This window comes from Protopterus annectens, chromosome 8.part0 (assembly GCF_019279795.1).
Source record: "Protopterus annectens isolate FY-2018-M chromosome 8.part0, PAN1.0, whole genome shotgun sequence".
NCBI lineage: Eukaryota > Metazoa > Chordata > Ceratodontiformes > Protopteridae > Protopterus > Protopterus annectens.
Genome location: NC_056741.1, coordinates 1,524,394,412 through 1,524,420,180, shown reverse-complemented (window position 1 = coordinate 1,524,420,180; position 25,769 = coordinate 1,524,394,412).

Here is a 25,769-nt window from a genome sequence, read left to right as displayed (position 1 = left end):
GTGCTGTATTATATCAACATGAATCCTCTCACCACAACATACTGATGTAAATGCAAAAAATCAGATGTCACTCACTTAAAATTGTGCACTAATATCTTGTAAAGCATAATCTACATATGGAAATATATTGCAAAAATGTACCATTTACATTACCATCAATACTCCTTCAACATCCATTTCTTGTAGAGCTTTCATGAACTAACAAAAATGAATGATACTTCTGTCATTAAACATTAAAATTAATCAAATGCATTTGAAAATCACATCAACAAGAAATGTATTTCTCCTAGTAGTAATTGGCTGCATAAGACATGCAGTAGGTAGACTGGATTACCTAAACTGGCCGTAGGTGTGAGTGAGTGTATGTCAAACTATTTATTAATATGATAATTGTTTAAGAGAGACATTTTTTAAATACTAACTGCACTTACAAGGTGGCTGACCACAGTCAGGCACCACACCCTAAGCAGAGTTGGGAGGTTAAAGTAGCAGCTGAATAACCAGTATAGAGGTTAGTGAAAAATACACTTCTCAATATCTTACTTTCTTACACTAACTTTGCATGATATTTCTTAAAAATGCGGTTAGCATATGCAAAGCATGGTGCAAGGCACACGCTTCAATGGAAATATCTGCAAAGGTTGAAGAAATGCATTCCCAGACAGACAAGCTGTAGACAGACAACAAATTGCAATAATTTGAAGGAAGGCATGACATCCTTTTGTTTTATATTTCAGTAAATAAGAAATATTTCCTAACAAAATGGATTTCAGTACAATTACATAAAGAAATGTTGTTCTTTGCTGATTAATAAATGTAAGTATATAAGGGAGATAAGAACAGTGCTTCAGCAAACATGCATATAAATTCTGTCCTTTGCTGATTAAATAATGTAAGCATGTAAGAGAGATATGGACATACATATATGACAGGTAAGCATCTATGCCATATTTAATGACTTTCTTATGCAGCTAAAGAGGAAGTTCCAACAACAAAGATGCTAGACCAGGCTGACTGAAGTTGCTCATAAGTTTCCAAAATGATTTTGATATAAAAAAAGTATCATTCACCAATCCGTTCGATTGAATAAGAACTGATTTGTTTTTCAGTTATTTTGTAACTACAAACCAAGAAGTAATTCATGCAGAGATATAAAGAAATAATGTACTTTAAGTACACAGCTACAACACAATCCCTTACAGCAAGTTATTTCACAGTTTGTGATGATTTTAAAATGCATTGCCATTCCATATGTTATACCAACTTATACCCTTATTATCAACAGACTACAATCGTAAAAAATTATCACCATTTCATATTCTCCTACTGATTTTAACACCTTTCTAGTAGCATTTCTTGTGCCATTTCCCAGAACATATTTTCTGAATAAAAATTTAATAAAAATAAGTAAGCACTATTAAGAAAGTATGCGCTGGTTAATCAACACATTATGAGTCAATTTATTGTCTCACAGATTCATAGGTTCATAGATTGTTACTTGGCTAACAACCTGAGTGGCCTTTCTAAGCCTAGCCAATTTTTCCCAAAAGAATAATGGTGCCCTGTATCCAAACAGGACATCAATGGCAAGGTATTTATAAGCTACCTCTGTACATAATGGACATGGGTGCAAGCCCTGACATAAATTTCCTATTCCCATCCACTGGTCTGTGTTACGGTTACTCTGGGTAATAGACAAACTCAGCTTCACATGGATGGGAAGGCTGTTCCAAAGGAGGGGCAGTATCTGGGACACGTTGGTCTCTCCAGCATGTTCTGTTGAAGTCACAGGCAAAATCCAGGTCCTAGACCTTGTATTTCTGGTGCTGTTGGTCTTATGAATATCTAGAATATTCATAAGGCCGGGGTTTGCAGATGCCTTGTAAGCCAGGTATAGATCACCACTCAGAAATCTATAGGGGATTAAGTAGAGGGAAATGGCTTTAAGGCACTCTGCATAAGACAGGTGTGTTATGTCTGGTATTCTTTTTGTTAGGAACCTCTGGGGTCACTGTAGTTGCTGCATATGCCTGGTCAAGTACATACCACAGAGAGCATTGTTCTCTATGACTGGTCTGATAAAGGCAGAGTACAGTGGGATAATGACCTCTTTGGACCTAGATGCCATGTCTTTACTTATAAGTTGTGCAACATAAATGTATTTCCTTAACACTATGACCATGTGGTGTTGAAAGATAAAGATACTGTCTATGTTCGTACCAGATTCCTGACCACTGGGGCATATTATCAACTAACCTGATGTCAGAATCAAACCCTGTACTTTGTGTCTATGAGATGAAGACCTTAACTATCATGCTAAACCCACTACAATTTGCATTTCTTGTTTGTCCTTCCACCCACATCTCTCTTTTCATTATTTTAATTATGCATTACATTTCTTTTTTATTTCTTTCTCTGCAATTTATGGTCTTTTTCCCACAGATCTAGATGTTCCAGGAGCAGCCCAACTATATTCCTTCCGAGTCAGAGAACATTCACCGTATGCCTTTCCTGGGATGTCCTCACAGATTAGAGTGGTGGCCCAGGTCTTTAGGTACCCTGGCATGTGGCAGCCTTATAAGCCTCACAGACAATGGACTTCAGGACTTGGTTGAGGGTATGTTGGAGCAGATAGTGGAGGGACACCTTTGACCAGTTCAATGTATTCTACTATGGGTGCAAGACCTGCTGCCCAGGTCAGTTCTGACCACTTAGCCACCACAGTTCTCTAGCCCCTCAACACTGGGGTCCTCAACTTCATCACCAGCAGACAGTGGTACTGTTTAAGGTCTTGTGGACTGGGGTGTTGCTGAGAGAAGCTCCTCTTCACTACCTTCCTTTCCTAACACTCTCTCCAACACCCTTTAACCTACTTCCTAACCAAACCTCTTTTAAAATAAAAACCCATCCTCTCTCCCATCGTCAATCACAACCCTCACAGTGTGTTTTCTGTGTCCCTCTTTGCTATGTCTCACATTTTTCTATATTTCCTATTTTTTCTCATCTTTCAAAGCAGCCATAATAGTGGTGACATAAGGACACCCCCAACAGAAAATTCATACAACCCCTTTATATTTTTATTAAAACTCCATTTAAATAGCTGCCTTGCATGCTGCTTGATACAAACACCTGTCGGTACTTTTAACAGGCCTGTGCATAGTTGCACTTGACCAAAATATCCTAAAAGAATCAAATTCATCTGAGCATTAACATTTCCAATTAGTACTTCACAGATTCTTCGAACATTAAGTGATCAAATTTAAGCAGCTCTTTTAAAAAGATTTTAGATTGCCATATTGATCACAATTGACTTGTACTTGATATATTTGCATATAGGTGTATTTGCACTATTTGCAATTAACTGCTATGAAAATGCAAATCATAGGACTATGCATAACACCCAATGTTTGCAGTTTGCAGTGTTTGTTACTTTTTGGCCCATATGGTTCACCTTCAGCGAAAGTGGAAGAAATATTTCTGTCACCCACCCCTAAATGTTCATTAAATATACAGACACATAAATACATATATAATTCTCACCACTAAAAACCAATTTACAAAATATCCAAAATTAAATAGTAAAGAAAAGGAGGGATAGTTTTTAAGAGACACAACATAGACCATAACTTATAGATATGGCTAACACATGGTGACCACTCACACACTGTGACTGCTAAAATCAAGATACTGAACTTTGGTGACATACAGCACCCCTCAACATTCATAGGTAGATCTAACAAAGCCGCCTGACAGTGCTATAGAATACCCTACAATTCCAGATAAAATGTCCCCATGAATTGCCCCCACCACTTGGTTCTCACATTAATTATCAGACTTCCTATTGAAAGGTCGGCCCTCATAATGCCAACTGTCGACAAGGCAAAAAAAAAAAACAAACAAAAAAATGAAAACAAAGGAGAAGAGCATATCTCAAAAAAAAAATTCTTCTCCTTAAAACTTCACTTTGCAAGGAGGGGGCAAGCCTTCCTACTCCCACATACCCCCCTAACGTATATATACCAACTCTGAGATTTCCATACATCAGAGAAAAGGGAATATTCCAAAAAATGGTATCTCAGACCTAGTATATGTACATCTACTCTGTTGGCCATTCAGTTTCCATAGTTTGGGACTTGCCCTAGCAGGTCCCAACATTTCAAATGGTTACCTAATTATAGTGTTAGATAGTTAATTGAACAATAGAAATTTTCTACTTGAAGAAAAAGTTATTTTCCAACATAAGGCTGTGTGTGTGTGTGTGTGTGTGTGTGTGTGTGTGTGTGTGTGTGTGTGTGTGTGTGTGTGTGTGTGTGTGTGTGTATATATATATATATATATATATATATATATACATACACATATATATATATATATATATATATATATATATATATATATATATATATATATATATATATATTGAAAAAAGGGCAACTAATTCTGTCTGCTTGATGAACATTGCATCTTTAAACTGTAATGTGTTAATGTTTTAAACTGTAATTACTTTTAAAAAATTGTTAACATTCTACAGTGAACCAAACACTGGAAATGAGTATTTTCGATGACAGCTACCTGGAGCAGATTAGACATGCCCCAGACTAACCTCCAAAGACACCTTGATCTACCCCTAGTCAAGGTACGTCCCCAATGAGGTATCAAATCATAGACACACCCAGCATCCCATCATTTAGAAACCAGGTTATTTCCCCATAACCTGTAAAGCAGCACTCACCTATATATAATAAAGGAACCACCAAACAGAAAGAAAAATGAAGAAAAAAAAAAACACAAATGTGTAAAAACTCCTTTATTTTCAAGTATAATTTTACTAATGTTCCTTCTCCCAAAAGCAACATAGCAGAATCAACAAGGTGTACTACAGTGAAGTGTGAGATATCTAGCATTTCTCAATGATAGCAGCTCAACAAAGGGACACGAAGAGAAAAAAGCATTTGGTCTCCAGCCATAACCCTGGTGGGACACCAGCCTGACCAAGTATTATGTTTGCAAAGTGAGAGATACCTTCAGAACTGAAAACAAAACGTGTACCTGCACTGCAACTCCAATTTATTGTTTGACCAATAGAATTAATATAGATTGCCCAAAATAATCTTAATTTACCATGGTATGGTTTAATCACTGTCACAAGAAACAAATATCCTAAGAAAAGCTACTGGCTGAACCAGAGGCACACAAAAATAGCAACAATCTAATAAAATGCCTCAGCAATTGCATTTGCTTTATCTCATAATGGTGCTCATAAACCCCAGTTTTTAAAGCTCTGCCAGTCTTCCCCACATAGTAGGAAGAACAAAACTGGTAATGAGCTAAGTATACAACCCCTTTAGAACAGCAATTAACATATCTATTGGCCTTGAGGATCACGATGATGTTGATGATTTGTCTATCATTGTATATCATCATCTTCTATCAGGTGTTCCCATTAGGGGTCACCACAGCGGATCTTCTGTTTCCATTTTTCCTGTCCTGTGCATCATGCTCTTTCACACCATCTACCTGCATGTCCTCTCTCACCACATCCATAAACCTTACCTTAGGCCTTCCTCTTTTCCTCTTACCTGGCAGCTCCATCCTTAGCATCCTTTTCCCAATATACCCAGCATCCCTCCTCAGCACATGTACAAACCAATGCAATCTCACCTCTCTTGCTTTGTCTCCAAACTGTCCAACCTGAGCTGACCCTCTAATATACTGATTCCTAATCCTGTCCATCCTAGTCACACCCAGTGCAAATCTTAACATCTTTAACTCTGCCACATCCAGCTCTGACACCTGCCTTTTCGTCAATGCCACCGTCTCCAACCCATATAACATAGCTGGTCTCACTACCCTCTTGTAGACCTTCACTTTCACTCTTACTGGTACCCGTCTGTCACAAATCACTCCTGACACTCTTCTCCACCCATTTCACCCTGCCTGTACTCTCTTCTTCACCTCTCTTCCACACTCACCATTACTCTGAACTGTTGATCCCAAGTACTTAAACTCATCCACCTTTACCAAATCTACTCCCTGCATTCTCACCATTCCTCTACCCTCTCTCACATTTACATACATATATTCTGTTTTAGCCCTGCTGACCTTCATTCCTCTCCTCTCTAAAGCATATCTCCACCTCTCCAGGATCTCCTCAACCTGGCCCCTACTCTCACTACATATCACAATGTCATCTGCAAACATCATAGTCCACGGGGCCTCCTGTCTGATCTCATCTGTCAACCTGTCCATCACTACTGCAAATAAGAAAGGGCTCAGAGCTGATCCTTGATGTAATCCCACCTCCACCTTAAACATATCTGTCACTCCCACCGCAGTCCTCACCAATGTCACACTACCCTCGTACATATCCTGTACCACTCTTACATACTTCTCTGCCACTCCTGACTTCCTCATACAATACCACAACTCCTCTCTAGGCACCCTGTCATATGCTTTCTCTAAGTCCACAAAGACACAATGCAACTCCTTCTGACCTTCTCTGTATTTCTCCAACAACACTCTCAGAGCAAATATTGCATCTGTAGTGCTCTTTCCTGGCATGAAACCATACTGCTGATCACTAATAATCACCTCCCTTCTTAACCTAGCTTCCACTACTCTTTCCCATAACTTCAAGCTGTGATTGATCAATTTTATCCCTCTGTAGTTACTGCAGCTCTGCACATCACCCTTACTCATAAAGAAAGGTACCAAAACACTTTTTCTCCACTCCTTAGGCATCCTCTGACTTTCCAAAATTTCCTTAAACAATCTGGTTAAAAATTCCACTGCCATTTCACCTAAGCACCTCCATGATTCCACTGGTATGTCATCTGGGCCAACAGCCTTTCCATTCTTCATCCTCTTCATAGCTGACCTTATTTCCTCCTTGCTAATCTGTTTCACTTCCTGATTCATTATCTCCACATCATCCAACCTTCTTTCTCTCTCATTCTCTTCATTCATCAGCCCTTCAAAGTACTCTTTCCATCTACTCAACACACTCTCCTCACTTGTGAGTAAGTTTCCCTCACTATCCTTTATCACACTTACCTGGTGCACATCTTTCCCCGCTCTGTCCCTCCGTCTAGCCAATCGGTACAGGTCTCCCTCTTTAGTGTCCAATCTCTCATACAACTCTCCATATGCCTTATCCTTAGCCTTTGCCACCTCTCTCTTTGCCATGCGTCTCATCTCCATATACTCATGTCTACTTTCTTCATCTCTTTGGCAATCCCACTTATTCTTCGCCAGCCTCTTCCTCTGTATACTCTCCTGTACTTCCTCATTCCACCACCAGGTCTCCTTGTCCTCCTTCATCTGTCCAGAAGTCACATCAAGCACCTTTCTAGCAGTCTCCCTTACTAGCTCTGCTGTAGTTTCCTAGCTATTTGGTAACTCTTCACTGCCTCCCAGTGCCTGTCTTAACTCTTCCCTGAACTCCACCTCATAATCACCCTTTTTTAACTTCCACCATTTAATCCTTGGCACTGCTTTCACACTTCTCCTCCTCTTCTTGATGACCAACGTCATCCTACAGACCATCTATCTATGCTGCTTAACTACACTTTCCCCTGTCATCACTTTACAGTCTCCAATCTCCTTCATACTGATCCTCCTACATAGGATATAATCCACCTGAGTACATCTTCCTCCACTCTTGTACATCACCCCATGCTCCTCCCTCTTCTTAAAATATGTATTCACCACAGCCATGTCCATCCTTTTCACAAAATCCACAATCATATGACCTTCTGCATTCCTCTCCTTAACACCATACCTACCCATCACTTCCTCATTCCCTCTGTTCACTTCACCAACATGCCCATTAAGATCCACTCCAATCACTAGTCTCTCACCCTTGGGTACACTCACCACCACTTCATCCAACTCACTCCAAAAGTTTTCTTTCTCATCCATATCCAATCCAACTTGTGGAGCATATGCACCAACAACATTCATCATTACACCATCAATTTCAAGCTTCATAAACATCACTCTATCAGACACTCTGGTCACCTCCAAAACACTCTTGGCATACTGTTCCTTTAGGATAACCCCTACCCCATTTTTCCTGCCATCCACACCATGATAAAACAATTTGAACCTGCCTCCTATGCACCCGGCCTTACTTCCCTTCCATCTGGTCTCTTGCATGCACAATATATCAACCTTCCTTCTCTCCATCATATCAGCTAGCTCTTTCCCTATACCAGTCATACTGCCAACATTCAAAGTTCCTACCCTCACTACTACACTCCTAACCTTCCTCCTCTCTTCCTGCCTTCAGGCATGCCTTCCCCCTCCTCTTCTCCTTCGGCCAACAGTAGCCCAATTTCCGGCAGCACCCTGTTGGCTAACAGTACTGGAGGCGGTCGTTGTTAACCCGGGCCTCGACCGATGGTATGGTAATATGAAATGTTCTCTGCATAAGTAATTTGGCAGAGGTTTTACGCCGGATGCCCTTCCTGATGCAACCCTTCCCATTTATCTGAGCTTGGGACCGCCACAAAGAAATACACTGGCTTGTGCATCCAATTGTAAATAATGCATTCAATAATTATCTGCCATTTTGATGAAGTCTCTATTATGGAACAAAAGCATTTAATAAATTTATTTTTTGGATATTTTCAAATTTGGAGTTTGCAGCGTCTTAGATTGTAGGTTAGTACTAGGCTAACTGCCCTTGTGGGCCATTTTAAGACTAGCCAATTACCACATGTGAGACTCAAACCCTACAAGCATTCTGCAAGTATTACGTATTTTAAGTGATTAATTGTGGATTAATTGTTTCAATGGGTGTGGTTTGTAATATAAATGTTGAGCACTTGTGAGATGAATCTGTCTGATGAAGTTTGGCTATTGTGCCTTACGAAAGTGCTTACTTTGTATTTTTATCTGAGTTCTGTTGCAGTAAATTATCATGTTTTAATTCAGCTTTTTGGCTCATTTTTCTTTTTTTACAAGTTGATGTTTTTATGGTAATTTTTGTGGTTGGTGTGAACTATAATGGCTGAAGGATGTATCGGAGTGTTGGTGGAGGATTTCCAGAAGCTGAAGGACTCAGTACACACCCTTACTATGCTGCTTCAGCAATTATTACTCAAGTAATGGATGTAATGGAGCTAGCATTCAGGGGGACTTCTGAGCAAGATTTTAGAGATACTCTGCATGTTTTACGTGGTCATATGGATGCTTTGGTCGATCCTGGCCTTTCTGCACCAAATTTAGGACAAGGACATGTGCAAAATGGCATTATTAGTGCTCGTTGTACCAGTATTATAGATGTATCTACGGATACACTAGACCAATGGTTAAAGGGGGATGTACCACCTGTGTCAGATCATCAGGGGTATTTTTCGAACATGGACTCTCTTCTATCTGACTTTAAAAGTAAATTGTTGGATTTTAAAAAAATTCAACAGGAGAACCTCTATTTTTGTGAATGCCTCAAGGTGCAGCAAATTCCAAAGGGTCTCCGTATGTGGAAATTCCCAAATGGGATTATTCCACATTCTTTGTACCATCAAGAACTTTTGGCTCTCTTTGACCATCATGACTGTGAACTCCTGGAGCTGATGGTAAGCATAACAACAAAGCTTTGGATAAGCTGCAGGAGGAGTTTCAGGTCCTAGATGCGAGGATTCAACATGCGGATGTTTGGGAATAGAACAAACTGTTGTACGATCATGTTTTCCAGCAAGTGGATGGTATCACGGCAGTTATTGCCAACCATAAATCCAAGAAGCTTGAAAAAGACAGGCATGCCTGTCAGGGTGGATTTGCTTACCCTTTGCCTCCATCGTTGCAGGGTAAGCAACAAGGACCTTCTCAGCAGATTAATGGTGAAATTGTTGCTTTTGGCAACAGAGGAGAGGAGGCAACTTTAGAGGAGCATGGGCCAAGATGCTCGGAATGGATCAGAAACCGGGCTCGGCAGCAGTAGAGCCCATATCCGCAGGGTGGCAACTGGAAGCAAAAAGGGCAGAGAGTCGGCCAGTATTCAAAAACAAGAAGATGATAGCAGTGACTGTTAATAATTTGAATGTCATTACCAACTCTAAAAAAGACTTTAAGATTTATAATTACACTGATGTATGTATGACAATGGAACATGCTGACCTATTTTGTAAAGGTTTTAATTATGTACAGAGTAGGAAGACTGATATTGGTGAGCTAATATGTGATCTTAAATTGCATACATGTAGGCTTAATTTAAAATTCATGCATAGGAATGATAGTGATGTTTTTAATGCTAACAGTCAATGTTTGATAATGTCTAGTAGTTTTAACCCTGAATTGCACTTTGCTATTAAAGCATTTGAAAAAATGTGTGAAACTGATTTCCGGCATTTTCTGGGTAAAAATACTGTTGATGCTAATATCACTGAAGTGGAAAAGGGTCTCTTAAATGAATTAAGAAGTGAGAACTTAAGGATCATGCAACCAGATAAGGGGGGAGGAGTGGTTGTTATGTCCAGGGCTGATTATGTTCAAAAAATGTTTGATTTGCTATATAGCAATACCTATAATGAAGCCTCTTTGAATGACGTCAACATTGCTTATCATAAAATTGATAGTGACCTTATGGACATGTTAATCCATGACCAGATAGGGATTGATGTGTATAATTATATGTCTATGGATGTTCCTAAAATTCCAGGGATCTTTGGAATTCCCAAGATCCATAAGGACTTGGTCAATCCTCTGCTTAGACCAATTGTTGACTCTTCCTGATCCAAGACTAGCTATGTTGCTAAGTACTTGGACCATAAATTGAAAGAGAAGATTATGAATATTTCACATATTTGCCAGGATTCCTGGCACTTCTTGGAGAAGTGTAACAGCTTGGATATAGTGAATCAAGATATCATCTTTCTCACTATTGATGTTAGGGAGCTCTATAGCTGTAATCCCCAGGATGTTAGTCTTAATTGGTTCTTTGACTTTCTGTTTGAAGAATTTGGTGTGCCTCTGGACAGTATCAATACTTACACTCAATTGATGGATATGGTGTTTTGGAACAATTGCATCTATTTTGAGGGGCATTTTTTTAAGCAGCTTCTAGGGGTGGCCATGGGTTCTCCCTGTGGTCCACTTTTTGTGACTATAGTCATGGCTTGGTGGGAAAAATATATCTTATTTCCCTACCCTTACTTTACTAATATTATATTATACCTGAGATATGTGGACGATTTATTCATTGCATGGAGGGGAAGTGTGGAAAATATAGTGGAAGTTATTAATTATATTAATGAGAGTACCACATTTCTGGGGTTCACTTATAGTTTAGACTTGTTTAAAGTGTCGTATTTGGATGTGTTATTGGTTAAAACTGAGGAAGGTTTCCTGAAATCAAAAATACACAGAAAGCCGACATATTCAAATAGTATACTGCATTTCAATAGCAACCATCCTATGCACATTAAACGTGGTATTATTAAAGGGCAGTTGGTGAGAGCTGCCCGGATGGTCTCTAGTTATGTGGACTTCTTAGAGGAATGTGACTTTATGTGTCAAATGTTTGTAGACAGGGCTTATCCTAAGTATTTTATTAATAATATTAGGAAGGAAGTGGTAGACAAACGTTTCAAAGGGATTTAAAAACCCATTTTAAATAATATGGGGGCAAGTGATTTGAGTCCGATGGTATATCTGCATGGAATGGACATGGATGGGAACTTGATTATTCCTAGTGTTACCCCTGTTCATGGTGGTGAAGGGATACCAATGGGTCCGAATTGGGAGAGAGATTTTCCTGCCCTTTTGTGACTATGTTTTCCAGTGATAGTTATTCTATCCAAGATATAGTTAATAAAAATTGGATTGTTTTGAAAAGAGATCCTGCTATGGAGGCCCTATTTGGTGAACACTCTGAAATTATTTTCAGAAGGGGGAGGGATATCAAAAATATTTTAGAGCAAGTGAAGGATACTAAGATACAAGGCAAAAATGACATCTTGTGGGGCCTGTAGTCAGTGTAAAGAAAATGTAATTACATCTAAGGTGAAGATTAGCAACAAAGAAATTAGTGTTAAAGGGAAATTTAATTGTCTCACACACACGGAATAGTATATGCAGCTTTATGTTCTCACTGTGCCAGCTTTTATGTTTGAAAGACCCAAAGGAAGCTGGCCTAGAGAATATATGAACATCTGCATGATGTTTGCCGTTGTGACGGACAGAATGCCCTATACAGGCATATTAAAAAATTCCCTGATCATGTTTTTAAATTTTTGGTGTTGCAACAGTTTAGAAGGGGGGACAGGGGCGGTCCTTGGAAACTATGGTTGGAGGACAAGGAAGTTTGGTGGCAGGTCTTCTTTAATGCCCATGTACCCCCTGGTTTGAATGATGCTATTTCTATTAGTAGCAAATTGAAGCTTAGGATATTGGATAGGTAATTTTATAATCACAACAATAGCATTTTTACCCATGAATTGTTTATTATTGATAACATCTATACATATATATACATTTTTTTTGTGGTTTTAAGTATGATTTTTTTATATATACAATCATTCTGCAAGTGTTATGTATTTTAAGTGATTATTTGTGGATTAATTGTTTCAGTGGGTGTGGTTTGTAATATAAACGTTGAGCACTTGTGAGATGAATTTGTCTGATGAAGTTTGGCTATTGTGCCTTATGAAAGTGCTTACTTTGTATTTTTATCTGAGTTATTTTGCAGTAAATTATCGTGTTTTAATTCAGCTGTTTGGCTCATTTTTCTTTTTTACAAGTTGGTGTTTTTTATGGTAATATCCTTCCAAGTCTCAAACCTGGGACCCTGTGAACCACAGCATAGTGTATTAGCCCACTAGGCCGACTCAGCTGTGTAAGAAGCCATTGTCAAGGCATTTTATTAGTTGGTTTAATTACTGTACTTTACAGTTCATAATCCTTATAATAAAGCCTCCATTGAGCCATTTGTCCATGTGTGCATCTACTTACCCATCCATCCATCCATCCATCCATCCATCCATCCATCCATCCATCCATCACTTTCAAATCAAATTGGACTCTTTTAATGACCTCAAAACAGTTTTTTTAATCAGTTCCATATCTTAAATTAGGGGTTAAGGGGAGAGAGAGAGAAGTGTGTGTGTGTTTGTGTGTGTGTGTGTGTGTGTGTGTGTGTGTGTGTGTGTGTGTGTTTGTGTGTGTGTGTGTGTGTGTTTGTGTAAGACAGGACATTAAATGGCCATGTTTGAAAGAATGCATCATAGCAAATATCATGCATAACTGAAAAACGATGATGTTTATGTGTGTCGTATGTATACATTATTTTCTGAAGTATAACATCACTACAGATGGAACATGACAAAATGATTGCAAAATGTGAGCAGTAAATGATGGATTACAAGGTATAAGGCAGATTTTGCTTAACAATGAAATGCCACCTCATTTTCTCATCAGTACATCATATTTTGAAATGATATCTATTTACATTGCGGTCTGCTTTGACATTTGAAAATATATACATTGTTACTTTGACATTGCCATCTCTGTAGAAGCTCCTTTGTGACCGATCACACTTCCTACTTAAAAAAGAATGTGGGCCACACTAAAAATATGAGACGGCAATCCCGAGACATGTATGAAAAAGTTAGTACTGTCAGAAACTGACTTGAAATTCAGTGCTACTTCTTATATAAAATCAGCAAACATCTGCATTGTAATGGTAGACTTAAATGCAGACATATTAAACTTTTTAAAGGTTTTTGTGGACATTGTAAATGTGTATGGATTCTGCAATTTGCATCCATCTAATATCTTGTTTATTAAACAGGTATCTGAATGCATCTCTGTTTAGCAATAGTGTTATAATTTAGAACGTATTCCATATGGAAGGATCACAAATGTGTAGATCAACTCATATGAGTAAAAACTGGAGCAGTCACTCTCCTCACACACTCACACACACACATGTATGTATAGATACATGGGTTCATTGCTTAATCAGCAACAGACATGACACTGTCTACTTCTTATTCAGTTTCAACTGAAGTAATACAGCCTGCAAAAATATATTTTTTCTCAACATCTTCATCTTCTATTGAAAAACCTCCAATCAGAGATTGCTTATCAGTGCTCTTTAACTTTATTTACTGATTGATTCACTGATTGACTGATTAATTGTTAAAAGACACTGATATGAATTAATATGCTAGTGATCTGGAATGAAACATCATAAATTGAGTAATATTTTGCAACAACAAAAACACAGTGTCTCCATTTTTCAACTCTGAAATAAATTTTTGTGTGGTCACACAGTACACCTGGGAAAAAGGACAGTCATATATCTAAATGATCAGTAGTATGCATTTTGTTGAAATGCAAAATGAACAAAAAGGGACTCATTAGGGAGAGTCATATATTTCTCTGAGGTACGGTGACCTCAAACCTGATTATGCTATATTAAATTAGGAGGCTTAGAGAGCAGCATGCTCTTTTTATTATTGGGGTTTTGTACCACAAACAGGAAAATAAAATTCATATATTCTCTTTCAGACTCTATGTTTTCTTTAGTTTAAATTGTCAGTGTCAGTAGTACAGGCAGCGGTGGTGCAGCGTTTAGCGTTGTCGACTCACAGCAAGAGGTTCTTCTGTTCGATTCTCGGCTGGAGTGCCTTCTGTGTGGAGTCTGCATGTCCTCCCCATGGTCGAGTGACGTTAAAGACATGCAGGTAGGTGCGTGCATAAATGGGCGTGCCTTCTTTGAAGGTTGGGCATCGAGTTGGCAACTTAGCACCCTAAAAGTCCACTGCCAATCATTAGTGGATGGGAGTTCCACTGTGGTGACCCCTAAAAGGGAAAAGCTGAAAGACTTTTTTTAGTGTCAGTAGTACAACAGGTAGCACACTTGCCTTTTGTGTTGGAAGACTGGAAGGCTGTTGATTTTATTACCACCCTATGACTTGGAATAATTTACAAGGCATAAGGGCGGGTCTGCACTTCTTAGTGTTTATTCACTAGATTAACTGTTAAAATGAGGACTCGTCTCTTGAGTCGATGGTAGTTTAGATGGATGTTAAAGACTCCATAGCATCTATTGAAAAGAAAAAGGAAAGTTTCCTGAAACCTTAAGTACAGTCTTAGGACTACCCTGAAAAGAGGTCACTAGCCTTTTGGGAATAACCTGGTTACCAAACGAAAAATAAAATAAACATTTTTTTTGAAGTTTCAAGATGTATTCTGAAAGGAGTGGAATATGCAATGAGTCTTGTTTTAATTTACAATTCATGTAACAGACAGCAGTTTTGACAAAATTCAGTACTAGCTCTATCTTTAATAATGAAGCTATGTTAGACTATTTTATAATGCTATGATGACAAAGCAGTGTGCAATAGTCAGGTATTGCAGATTTGTTTTCAAACTTCTGCATAAAAATTCCTATTTAAATTATAATGTAATAAGATGTGTATTACGGAGTTATGTCACTGTGAGAGGAAGCAAAATAAAAACTTAATAGTATTACACATCAGGGATCTCCTGTAAGGTAATCTAGAAAACAATAAGTAATTTGTGTTCCCTCAAATATCCCTTACATAAACTGCTTACAACAGTACTTCAGTGCAATTGGCTGTAATTCTGCTGTGGATCAATAAACCTGCAGGATTAAATCAAATCAGTATTTAGTTGGTATGCTATTGTTGAGGCAATGTGTAGCTGAAGCAATTTTATCATGAAAAGCACACAGAACAAACGACTGTTTCTAGGGGACATATGAAATCATGTGAATGCTGAGTATGACATGGTGAAGGCATCTGTAAAATTCAGTGCTATGATTTCTGGGTTCATTATTCAATGCTTGAAATCTTACCTGTCCTCTGACTCACATGTATGAACCTTCACAATCAGTGCAATACTTCTGCAGCAATCTTTATTTGGTCATTATGTCTCATGTATGTTCTCTGTGCTCGCCTAACAGAAAGTAGAGACACAAATATGCAATAACGCCTTCTCTTTTTCTCTGAATACATTGCAACATCCTTTGTAAATGAGACAAACCAAAGCTATAATACCACTATAGAAGTATTTTTCTTAAACTAATTTGGACATTATTCTTGTATATTCATATGGTATAAAATCCTTCTAGGAAATCATAATCCATGCCTGATAATCTGCATCTCAGCTTATTCCATGCTGTGCATTGATTTGGTCTCTGCATGAAGTAAGGATAGCTTAGCAGGATACAATGAATGTTTTTGTGATTCCTACCCAGTTGCTATGGTAAACCACTGAGGAGCTACATACAAACAGCAAATGGATCTGCAAGTCTCTTCAGTGTGCTAAACTGGCTACATACTTCCTAAAGTACTGAAGCTATATGAAGACTCACCTTTATTAAATAAAAAAAAAGAATACAAGTTATAGAAGGGTATTTTTGAATTTTTCTATTGGTTTCTATATTTTTCTGAAACATCATAGTTTGTGCCTGCATTGATGTAACTAGCAGAATATCATAGAATTCAGTTTGAAGAGCTGCAAATAGTGGGACCAAATTGTACTAATCACTCAGAAGAATACATAAACATTTAGAAGGTTGTACATTTTCCAATCTCAGTTCATCTCTTGAGGTTTAAGTTGCATGATATCAGCATGCAGAAATGCTCAAGGCTTAAAATATGTGAGGCTATATTTGCTCTCATATTGGAGTGGTTAAATCTCCTTCTGTGATGTAAGCCAGAGCCAAGATAAGATACAATGTTTGAATTTAGAACTCAACAGTGCTGAATTTTTAGTCACAATGCTATTGTATCCAGAAGAAATATCCTTTGTTTAAGTTTTGGTCAGTAAATTCTGAATTTTCATATCAGGCTTACCATCCCAGAGGTTGGGTATTCATCCTTTACACAGGTAGTCCAAGTTTAGTTAGCATCACCAGACATGAACAGGCTGAACAGTGTGTATTCTCAGCATCACTCTGGGATGGTGAAAGTAACAAACCTCTGCTGCATCTCCTTCTGGTAGATGCAAGTATGATAACTGTCAGGGTCATGAATATACTATGGCCTAAAGATATATTCTGGGGTGGCACACAAGAACATAGTGAATATGCATGCCAGAGTAAATATTATTAGAGAATGAATTTAAAATTTCAGAAAAAAAAAGTCAGCATCTATGGAAACTTTATAAGCAAGAACATATGGTTATTTACAACATAAACAATGTTTTAAACAAAGTATTCAAAACTTTCTACATTATGAGGTCTGTTTCCATTAAACTTTTGTAGGCCTATAACTTTGTGATTTAAATGTACTCTTTACATATATATATATATATATATATATATATATAATCATTTGTAGGTGTCTGTTATATGAAATGTAGGGTATATATTAGATGAACAAATGCTTAAAATGTCAAGTACGACATGCTCGACAGCTTTTAAGTGAAAGTTCATCTAAGCGAAACCCCATAATATCAAAACAAAGAGTTTTAAAAAGTTATAGTTGGCCAGCCGTCAGGAAGCCAACCACTGATGGCTAAAATGTACTGTACACCATTGAACACCCCCACTAAAAAAAAAAACAAAAAAAACAAAAACAAATCAACAAACAAAATAAAGTGGAGGTGTAGGGGGCTGTGCCCCCCCACACCCCCCTACTTAAATATACCAACTCCAAGATCGCACCACAGTGGAGGACTATCATAACATTACACAGGGTGAATGAAGAGATTGCACCACAGTGGATGACTGTAAGAATGGCTAGACAAGGTGAATGTTCTGACATTAGCCATTGGCATCCTGATGGCTGGCCTACTGTAACCTTTTGGATCACCTTGTTTCGACATTCTTGGCTTTTACTTAGATGAACGTTCGCTTAAAACCTGTCGAGCATGATGTACTTGACATTTTAAGTGTTTGTTCATCTAATAGAGAACCAAAATGTATACAGACTATGACCGACACCCGAAAATGTACATTTCTTAAACTTTAACTTGTTTTATTTCTGTACATATACAAACACTGATGTTTATCCTTACCTTATGCCTAAGATATGGGTTAAATGAGTTTTTGGATCAACCCATCTATCTTTTTAAAAACAGAATACAGTAGAGTAGGGTACAGTACAGTACAGTGCTACATTGATGTCATTTTTATAGGTGTGTAGATCCAATCTTCTGGTAAAGGTGTACTTACTTTTTTTTATAAAATGCACTAAATTTGATCCTGTTTTAATGACCACTAATCATGCACTGATTCAGGAATGAAACATTAGATGGCAATATCCAAAAGTAGACCACAGGAAAAATAGTATAAGAAATGGAAAAGAGTTTGTAATATATGTGTCTGTAATGTCAAATGGGGTATGGATAGCTAGGGCAACATCAAGACAGGATAGAAGAATTGTGGTGTGATTCATTTACTCTAGGAAATATATAACTGTAGTAAATGTGGCACAAATATTAAAAAAATAGGGAAGTTGAACAATTTAGTGCACTGGGTGAAGAAATTCTAAGAGATTGGGAGAAACTTGGAGGGAGAGAATGGGTTGCACATTTGTGTAACTGTTGTGTTATTCTATAAATTAGGGCAAAGTTTTAAAAGTGCATTTGATTGAGCATAAAAATTGACAGTAAACTTCAAAAATGGCATTACGGTTGGGAACAAATTGTTCCATACTGAATACAGAGGATTCACCCATTGCTCCCACTTTTTGCTATGAAGTAAATGGCCGTCATCTTATTCCCTACAGTCATAAGGAAAATTATAGGGAAAATATTTCAATAAAATTATTTCTTGATCTCAGATTTATAAAGACCTTTTGCAGCTAATCATATACATAGAAGTGTCACTAAAAATTCTCAGTTTTGAAACATTGTTGGTGGATTTACATTCTTCTGCATGTAGATTAATAATCTTTTCTGCCTATTACAGAATTTTGCAGAAATCACTTCACTACCTTTTGTGGTTGCTGTATCCTTCTTGTGCTAATTCATTTCCAGTATGTTTCATCTGGAAAGGAAACATGAAAGAAATCTAAAGCTTTCACTGGCTTTCTTGGTGTATGTATAACTAAAAAATATGTTCCATCAATAAAATGGATTGTAAAACACAACATGCACTACTCATGGGCTATACTGAGATACTGAAATAGTACTTGGAACATATGACAGGACTAAGACCTGTGTATTTGTGCTTGTTGGTATAACCCTGCTTGGATGTGTGAAAATCCAACAAACATAACAAGTTGAGGGAAGGCATTGCACAACACATACTGAAAGGTTAATTAATGAAAACCAAAAGTAAATGTGTAATATCAAAGACTCCTTATAATATTTTCATGATACTTTTAACAGTTTGCACATTTAAAGGCCCATACTGAAATAGAAATGTTGTTGAGAATTTGTGAAAGCAATACTTTCGAAGTAATGGTTCTAAGTTTTAATATACATAATGTAAACATGAACACATTTTGGAGATAAATGAGCAGTCATTTTCTGAAACATCATTTATTTATTTACTGCTGATGAACACAATGGGAATACCTCATCCACCAAATAAACATATCAGAACATTTCTTGGTAAAAGGCCCTCCACCTTCATTGAATGGGTTTCTGCCCCTCATACTTCTCAGCCTCTTAGTACAAGAAATCTGGACAAAGCCTGACAAAATGCAGGGACACAGGCCCAAACATAGGGTCATATTTTAAATATTGCTCTTATAAACTTATAAATTGCTAGAGTAACAGGGTTTGTTTTAACATGCATTTTCTGAAGGATTTGAAGTCTGAATCTGAAATGCATGTCATTATTTAGTGACTTCAGTCCTCTGAGCATCCCAGTGACTTGCCAGAAAACCACAAATTTTATGATAAACAGGCCAAAAATATGAGCCAAAAATCTAGACATTCTGTACAGTTGAGAGGTATGCTGCCCATTACGTCAAATATTTATGCATTATCATATATAAGACTCAGAAATGTACTTTGCAGACTGTAGAAAATTTAACTGAGCCCAAGCTCTACAAGAAAATGCATTGATGATTTATAGATATATATGTATAATTGTTGGTCTCTCACTAAGAAGCAGCAAAATAGTTTGTGCATACCTATAATCTTACCTTTTTGATCATAACTGTACATAAGGCTAAGGACATTGTTTGTGGATTATCTGCGATTTTGCCATTTTTGTCATGACTATAGGTAAGGCCTGGGTCAGAAACTGGCAGGAACACTAAAAATGCCTTCCTACTTTGCAACTCCTACTTCATTCAGCATGCCATTCATGTACAATGTCTGCAGAACTGCCATCATAACTCCCATCAGCTGGACAATCTTTTATGCTCCTGAACATTCACTTGTAAACAAATTCCCAAAATGCTTAAACATCTCAACACGGAGTACCTGCTCCCCATCCTTCAGTCACTAACTTCTAGAAAAGAACTTCAGGTGCTGACAAGTCTGATATGCAAAGCTATGGAATGCATCATCATGGACGTAATAAACAAGGATATAGGGAATCTTCAAACTCTGGATCCCACACAGTTTGGTTTTGTGAAGGGTAGATCATGCCTACTCAACTTAGTTAACTTCTTTGAGTCAGTCACCAGAGCAGTGGATGAAGGCAAGGTGGTTCATATAGCCTACCTTGATCTGGCCAAGGCCTTTGATACCATTCCCCACTCAGGAATCATAGAAAAACTCAGTAAGCTAGGCATCAACCCCTACATCACTAGGTAGGTTGCAAACTGGCTCACAGGTAGAACCCACAGTGTGAAAGTAGCTGACTCCAAGTCAGGCTGCCGACCAGTTATGAGTGGAGTCCCACAGGGTTCGGTCCTGTGTCCTCTCCTGTTTGGTATCTACTTCTCTGAAGTCCAGGCCAACACAAAGGGACTCTGGCTGACAAAGTTAGCAGACAATTGCAAGTTGGGAACTATTATTAGCTCCCCAAGTGATGCTGACATCTTACAGAAAGGCCTCACTGAGACCAATGACTGGTGTCAGGATCATGGCCTTAAACTCAATGCCAAAAAATGTGTCATCATCCCCTTTAGGAAAAACCCGGTTCCCATGAATTACCACATCAATGGCAGTCCACTGAACACAGAAGGCATTATAAGAGATCTGGAAACACAGGTTAACAGCACCCTCTCTTTTGACCACTACATTGCCACTGTGGTCAGAAAGTCCTTCTATGTGGCACATCTCATTACTAAGGGTTTTGCATCCAGGAAGAAAGAAGTCATTGTCTCCCATTACTATTCCCTCATTAGGCCAGTCATTGAGTACAATGCCCCATTTGGCATGTACCTCACTAAACACATGCAACAACTGGAGAGGCCACAAAAGTACCTCACAAAGAGGATCCTAGGCCTTAAATATTTGTCCTATATGGACAGAAACTCCAACTATTCTCTATCTCATATTGCCTACTTAGAAGTGATCTCTGCTTGACTTATCTGTTAGAAATGCTACATCTAAAAAAATCCCAATCCTTCCCACATGCTCCAGAGACCTCATCCTCATTACCACAATCAGGGGTGTAGCTAGGATTTTCAAATTTGTACTGACAGCTCTCAAACTGCTACCCCCTCCCCAGCCAAGCTACGGCCATTCTCGTAATTCACGGTTCGCTCCTTTAGTGTCGATGAAGAGGCATTCACTGTAATGCCTCTTCAGTAATATAATATAAATTCACTCAAACTCGGTTCCTTGAATTGAAAAATAACCTGAAATGTCAGTTCTTTGAAAAATGCAGCATGGTAGTTGGGGTAGAGACTTTATGCTTTTGTTTTCTGTAACTAAGGTACAGGTTTTGAGCTTGAGTAAATTACTAACCACCTGCTACCACTAACTAGGATGTTTCATTCACACACACACCCCTACCTACCTCTTAGTGCAAGAAATATGGACAAAGCCTAAAATAAACAGGGACCGATATTAAATAATGTTCTCATGAACTTAGAAAGTTGATAGAATAACAGGATTTGTGCTAGTATGAGAAAGTTGCTAGAATAACAGGATTTGTGCTAGTATGAATTTTTCTAAAGGACATGAAGTCTGAAGCTCAAATATCTGTCATTTAGCAACTTCAGCCTTCAATGATTTTCTAGAAAATCACAAAATTTATGAGGAACAGACAAAAAATATGGGGCAAAAATCTGGACATTCTGCAAAATGTGGACAGTTGAGAGGTATGCTACCTACCACACACACACACCTCTCAACCTCTTATAGCAACAAACTCATAAATAAAACTGAGGCAAAGGCCCAAAAATAAGGACATTTTTTTTAATATTGCTCTTATAAACTTAGAAAGATAATAGAATAGTAGTAGGTCTTGCATCAATACGAATTTTCTGAAAGGTATGAAATCTGAAACTGAAATGTCTGCATTATTTTCTAACTTCACTCTTTAACAATTTGCCACTAATTTGCCAGAAAACTGCAATTTTATGAAAAACGGACCAAAAATGTGATGCAAAAATATAAAATTGCCAGACAATACAGCTGGGAACCTGTCAAAGGAGGGTCACCATTTTAATATGAGCACAGTTAACTTAGAGCAGCTGACAAAATTAGAGAATCTACATGCATTTCTGAAATAAAAGTAATGTATAACTCTGATCATTACAGTTATTTATAAAAGTAAAGTATACCCTCCATGTTTTCTTCCAAAATTGCTATTTTGTGGAGGGATCATTAGGGGAAGAGCAACATTTTGAGCCAAAATCAGGGACAGTTGAGGTTTGGCTATGCCTAATTCTATGAAGCAATTTATTTGCATGTACCTCTCAACTTGTTAATGCAATAAATCTGGACAAGGCCAAATATATTGAGGGAACAAATAAACAGTACTAAAAATTGCTCTTGTATAAACTGGGACAGTTGATAGAACAGGTCTTATTTTAGCATGCATTTTTCTGAAGGTTATAAAGTCTGAAACTAGTGTGTCATTATTTAGTGACTTAATTCCTAAATCATTTGCCAGAAAACTACAAATTTTGAGGAACAAACCAAAAATAAGAAGCAAAAAATCTATTCATTCTTTGAAAATCTGGACAGTTGGGAGGTATAGTTCAGCTGGGGCTGTCTAAGTCTGCCACCCTTCCCCCTCACAAAACCATGGTCGAATGGAGCCTCCCCCTGCAGCCATTCCAATGATCCATTACTTTGCTATTTCACTCCATTTACCATAAACACTAATGTGCATACTGATTTACTTCTATGATGATTTGAACTTCATTTGAAAGTTTTATTTTGCATTTTACAGCACAAACACTAAGACATCTGCTAAACAAACTTGGCATTAAAACTTCTCTGCCCTTGAAACTCACATTCATTGAAACAACATTAAAACCCACATTCAAAGAAAAATACATTTTACCCGTGGCAGATAAAAATTAATTCTGGGCTGCTTTTAAATCACAGGCCCCTTGCATATGAAACATACATGTGTTCTTTGATACACCTTCCTATTGCTTTGAACATTTTTCCAGTAAACAATGAAACAAAACTGCCCAATTCAGAACATTTCCATCATAAAAGTCTACTCAAACTTCTACAGTCCACCATTATCAGTAAATAATATGCACAATCTCTGAAGTAGTAAAAAAAGTCATCTAAATAATTCCACGTTAAATAAATCTAACTAATGAAGAGGTTGCTGCTAGCAATCACCTTTATATTTCATGGCTTCACCGAAAAATAAAGTGCCTGATGCCCCTGAGGAATAAATTGCCTAAATTACATTAAAAATAAGCTAGTAATATTGCAATAGGAAATGGATGGCAAACTGATAACAAGCTCATAGTTAGTGTCTTAACTTTCAGTACAGCAGCATTCACCCCTTATGGGAGTAGAACCAACAACCTTCTGCATTAAAAGCAAGTACACAACATGTTGTGCTACTAGCAATGTGAGCCGACTTAGCATAATCAGCACTAAACTTCTCTTCTCCTGCAGCTCTCAGCTCCTTGTAAAATCTACGCAATACTCAACTACATCTCAACTTTGCAGCACAAGAAGTCTGGAGAAAGCCAAATTTATTGGGGTGGGTCAAAAGGGCAAAAAACAGGAACACATTAAACATTGCTTGTATAATCTTGGAAAGCTGCTATAATAAAATGCTGTGTTTCCATCATACATTTTACTGCCAAGGTCCCTGTGCAAAATAGTCAGAACAACATACCACTATGCCAAATCACCTGCTTTGTGAAAGAGAGGAAGACTGAAACTTAAACGGCTATCATTTAATGAATTCAGTTCTCACCATAGCTGTCAACCTCTTAGCACAAAACACCTGGACAAACCCAGTAATGAGGGAATACAGCCCTCAAACATATTCAGTGAATTCAGTTCTTGCCATAGCTGTCAACCTTAGCACAAAAAACCTGGACAAAGCCAATAACAGGGTATTACAGTCCCAAAAATAAGGACACATTTCAAATAGTTATAAACTTAAAACAATTGCTATAAAAAAGGTTGTGTTACTATATATTTATTGCTAGAATAAAAAGTTGTTTTACTATGTATTTTCTGAAGAATATGAAGTCTGAAATTCAAATGCCTGTGAATTTTACTTCTGACGAAACAAAAACAATTTTCAGCAGAGGCCCAGGGAGAAATACTGTAGACACATGTCTTTGTAAAATGGCAGGACACCAGAGCAAATTCACACAAATACAGGGATAAGATGCAGACTCCACACAGAAGGCACCTCAGCCAAGAATCAAACCAGAAAACCTATAGCTGTGAGGCAACAATACTGCCACTGCAGTAAGTAAAGGTCCTAATTGAAAAATTTAATAAAAAACAAGGAAAATAAGCAATGTCTGAAATAGAAGTTTGACTCACAAGTATGGTATAACCACACTGCCCTAAAAATATGCCGCACATTGTGACATCACAACCAGATAATGCTTCAACCTGCAGTTTAAAATGGTGGGCAGAGTTTTTATACACTTAACAGAGAAAGCACTTTGTACTTGTGAATCAGGCAGAGTACTTTGTACTTGCTGGATTTGCACTCTGAGGTGATATATTACATCCAACTAGTCCCTCCATGATATTTTTAATGCTCACCTCTAAAACCCTTTGCTTGAAAAGAAGCTGGTTAGTAGAGTTAAACTAGATAGTCATTCCTAATAACAAATTTCAAAGCAAAGTTGTTATCTTGGCATTAGAAACCTACATCACCTTCTTTAAACAGAAATTAAAACAGAAATACACTGTGTAAGTTATGAAATTAAAACCACACATAGATGATCACCAAGCTGGGCATGGTAAGGAGTCATAAGAGAACTTGTACCAGTAACTACTTTTGGTTGCACACACACCCTTGCATGCATACACACACACACACACACACACACACACACACACACACACACACACACACACACACACACACACACACATGCGCGTGCATGCATGCGCAAATACATTTCCGATAACAAAGCCCTTCATATGGCAGCATGTACTGTCTTCATCTCTCTCTCTCTAGCTCTTTCCCATCTATATGGCAAACATCCCCCAACACATAAAGCCCTTCAGCTACAGCAAGTACCTGGCAAGACAAATCTTCAGATTGATAAAACCCTTTCAAGACCATGTTATCTCCTAATAAAAGCAGCTGAATGGAACTGGTAATTGGGAGGGTTTTTTTTTATTTTTTTATGGCAAGGCCTTTCCCCCAGATAGCACTGGGCCCAAGGTAACTGCCTAGGTCAGCTATTGCTCCACTACATATTTCATATCTCACTTGACAAAACCTGAAGAAATACACAGGCTAGGATTCTGAAAACCTATCA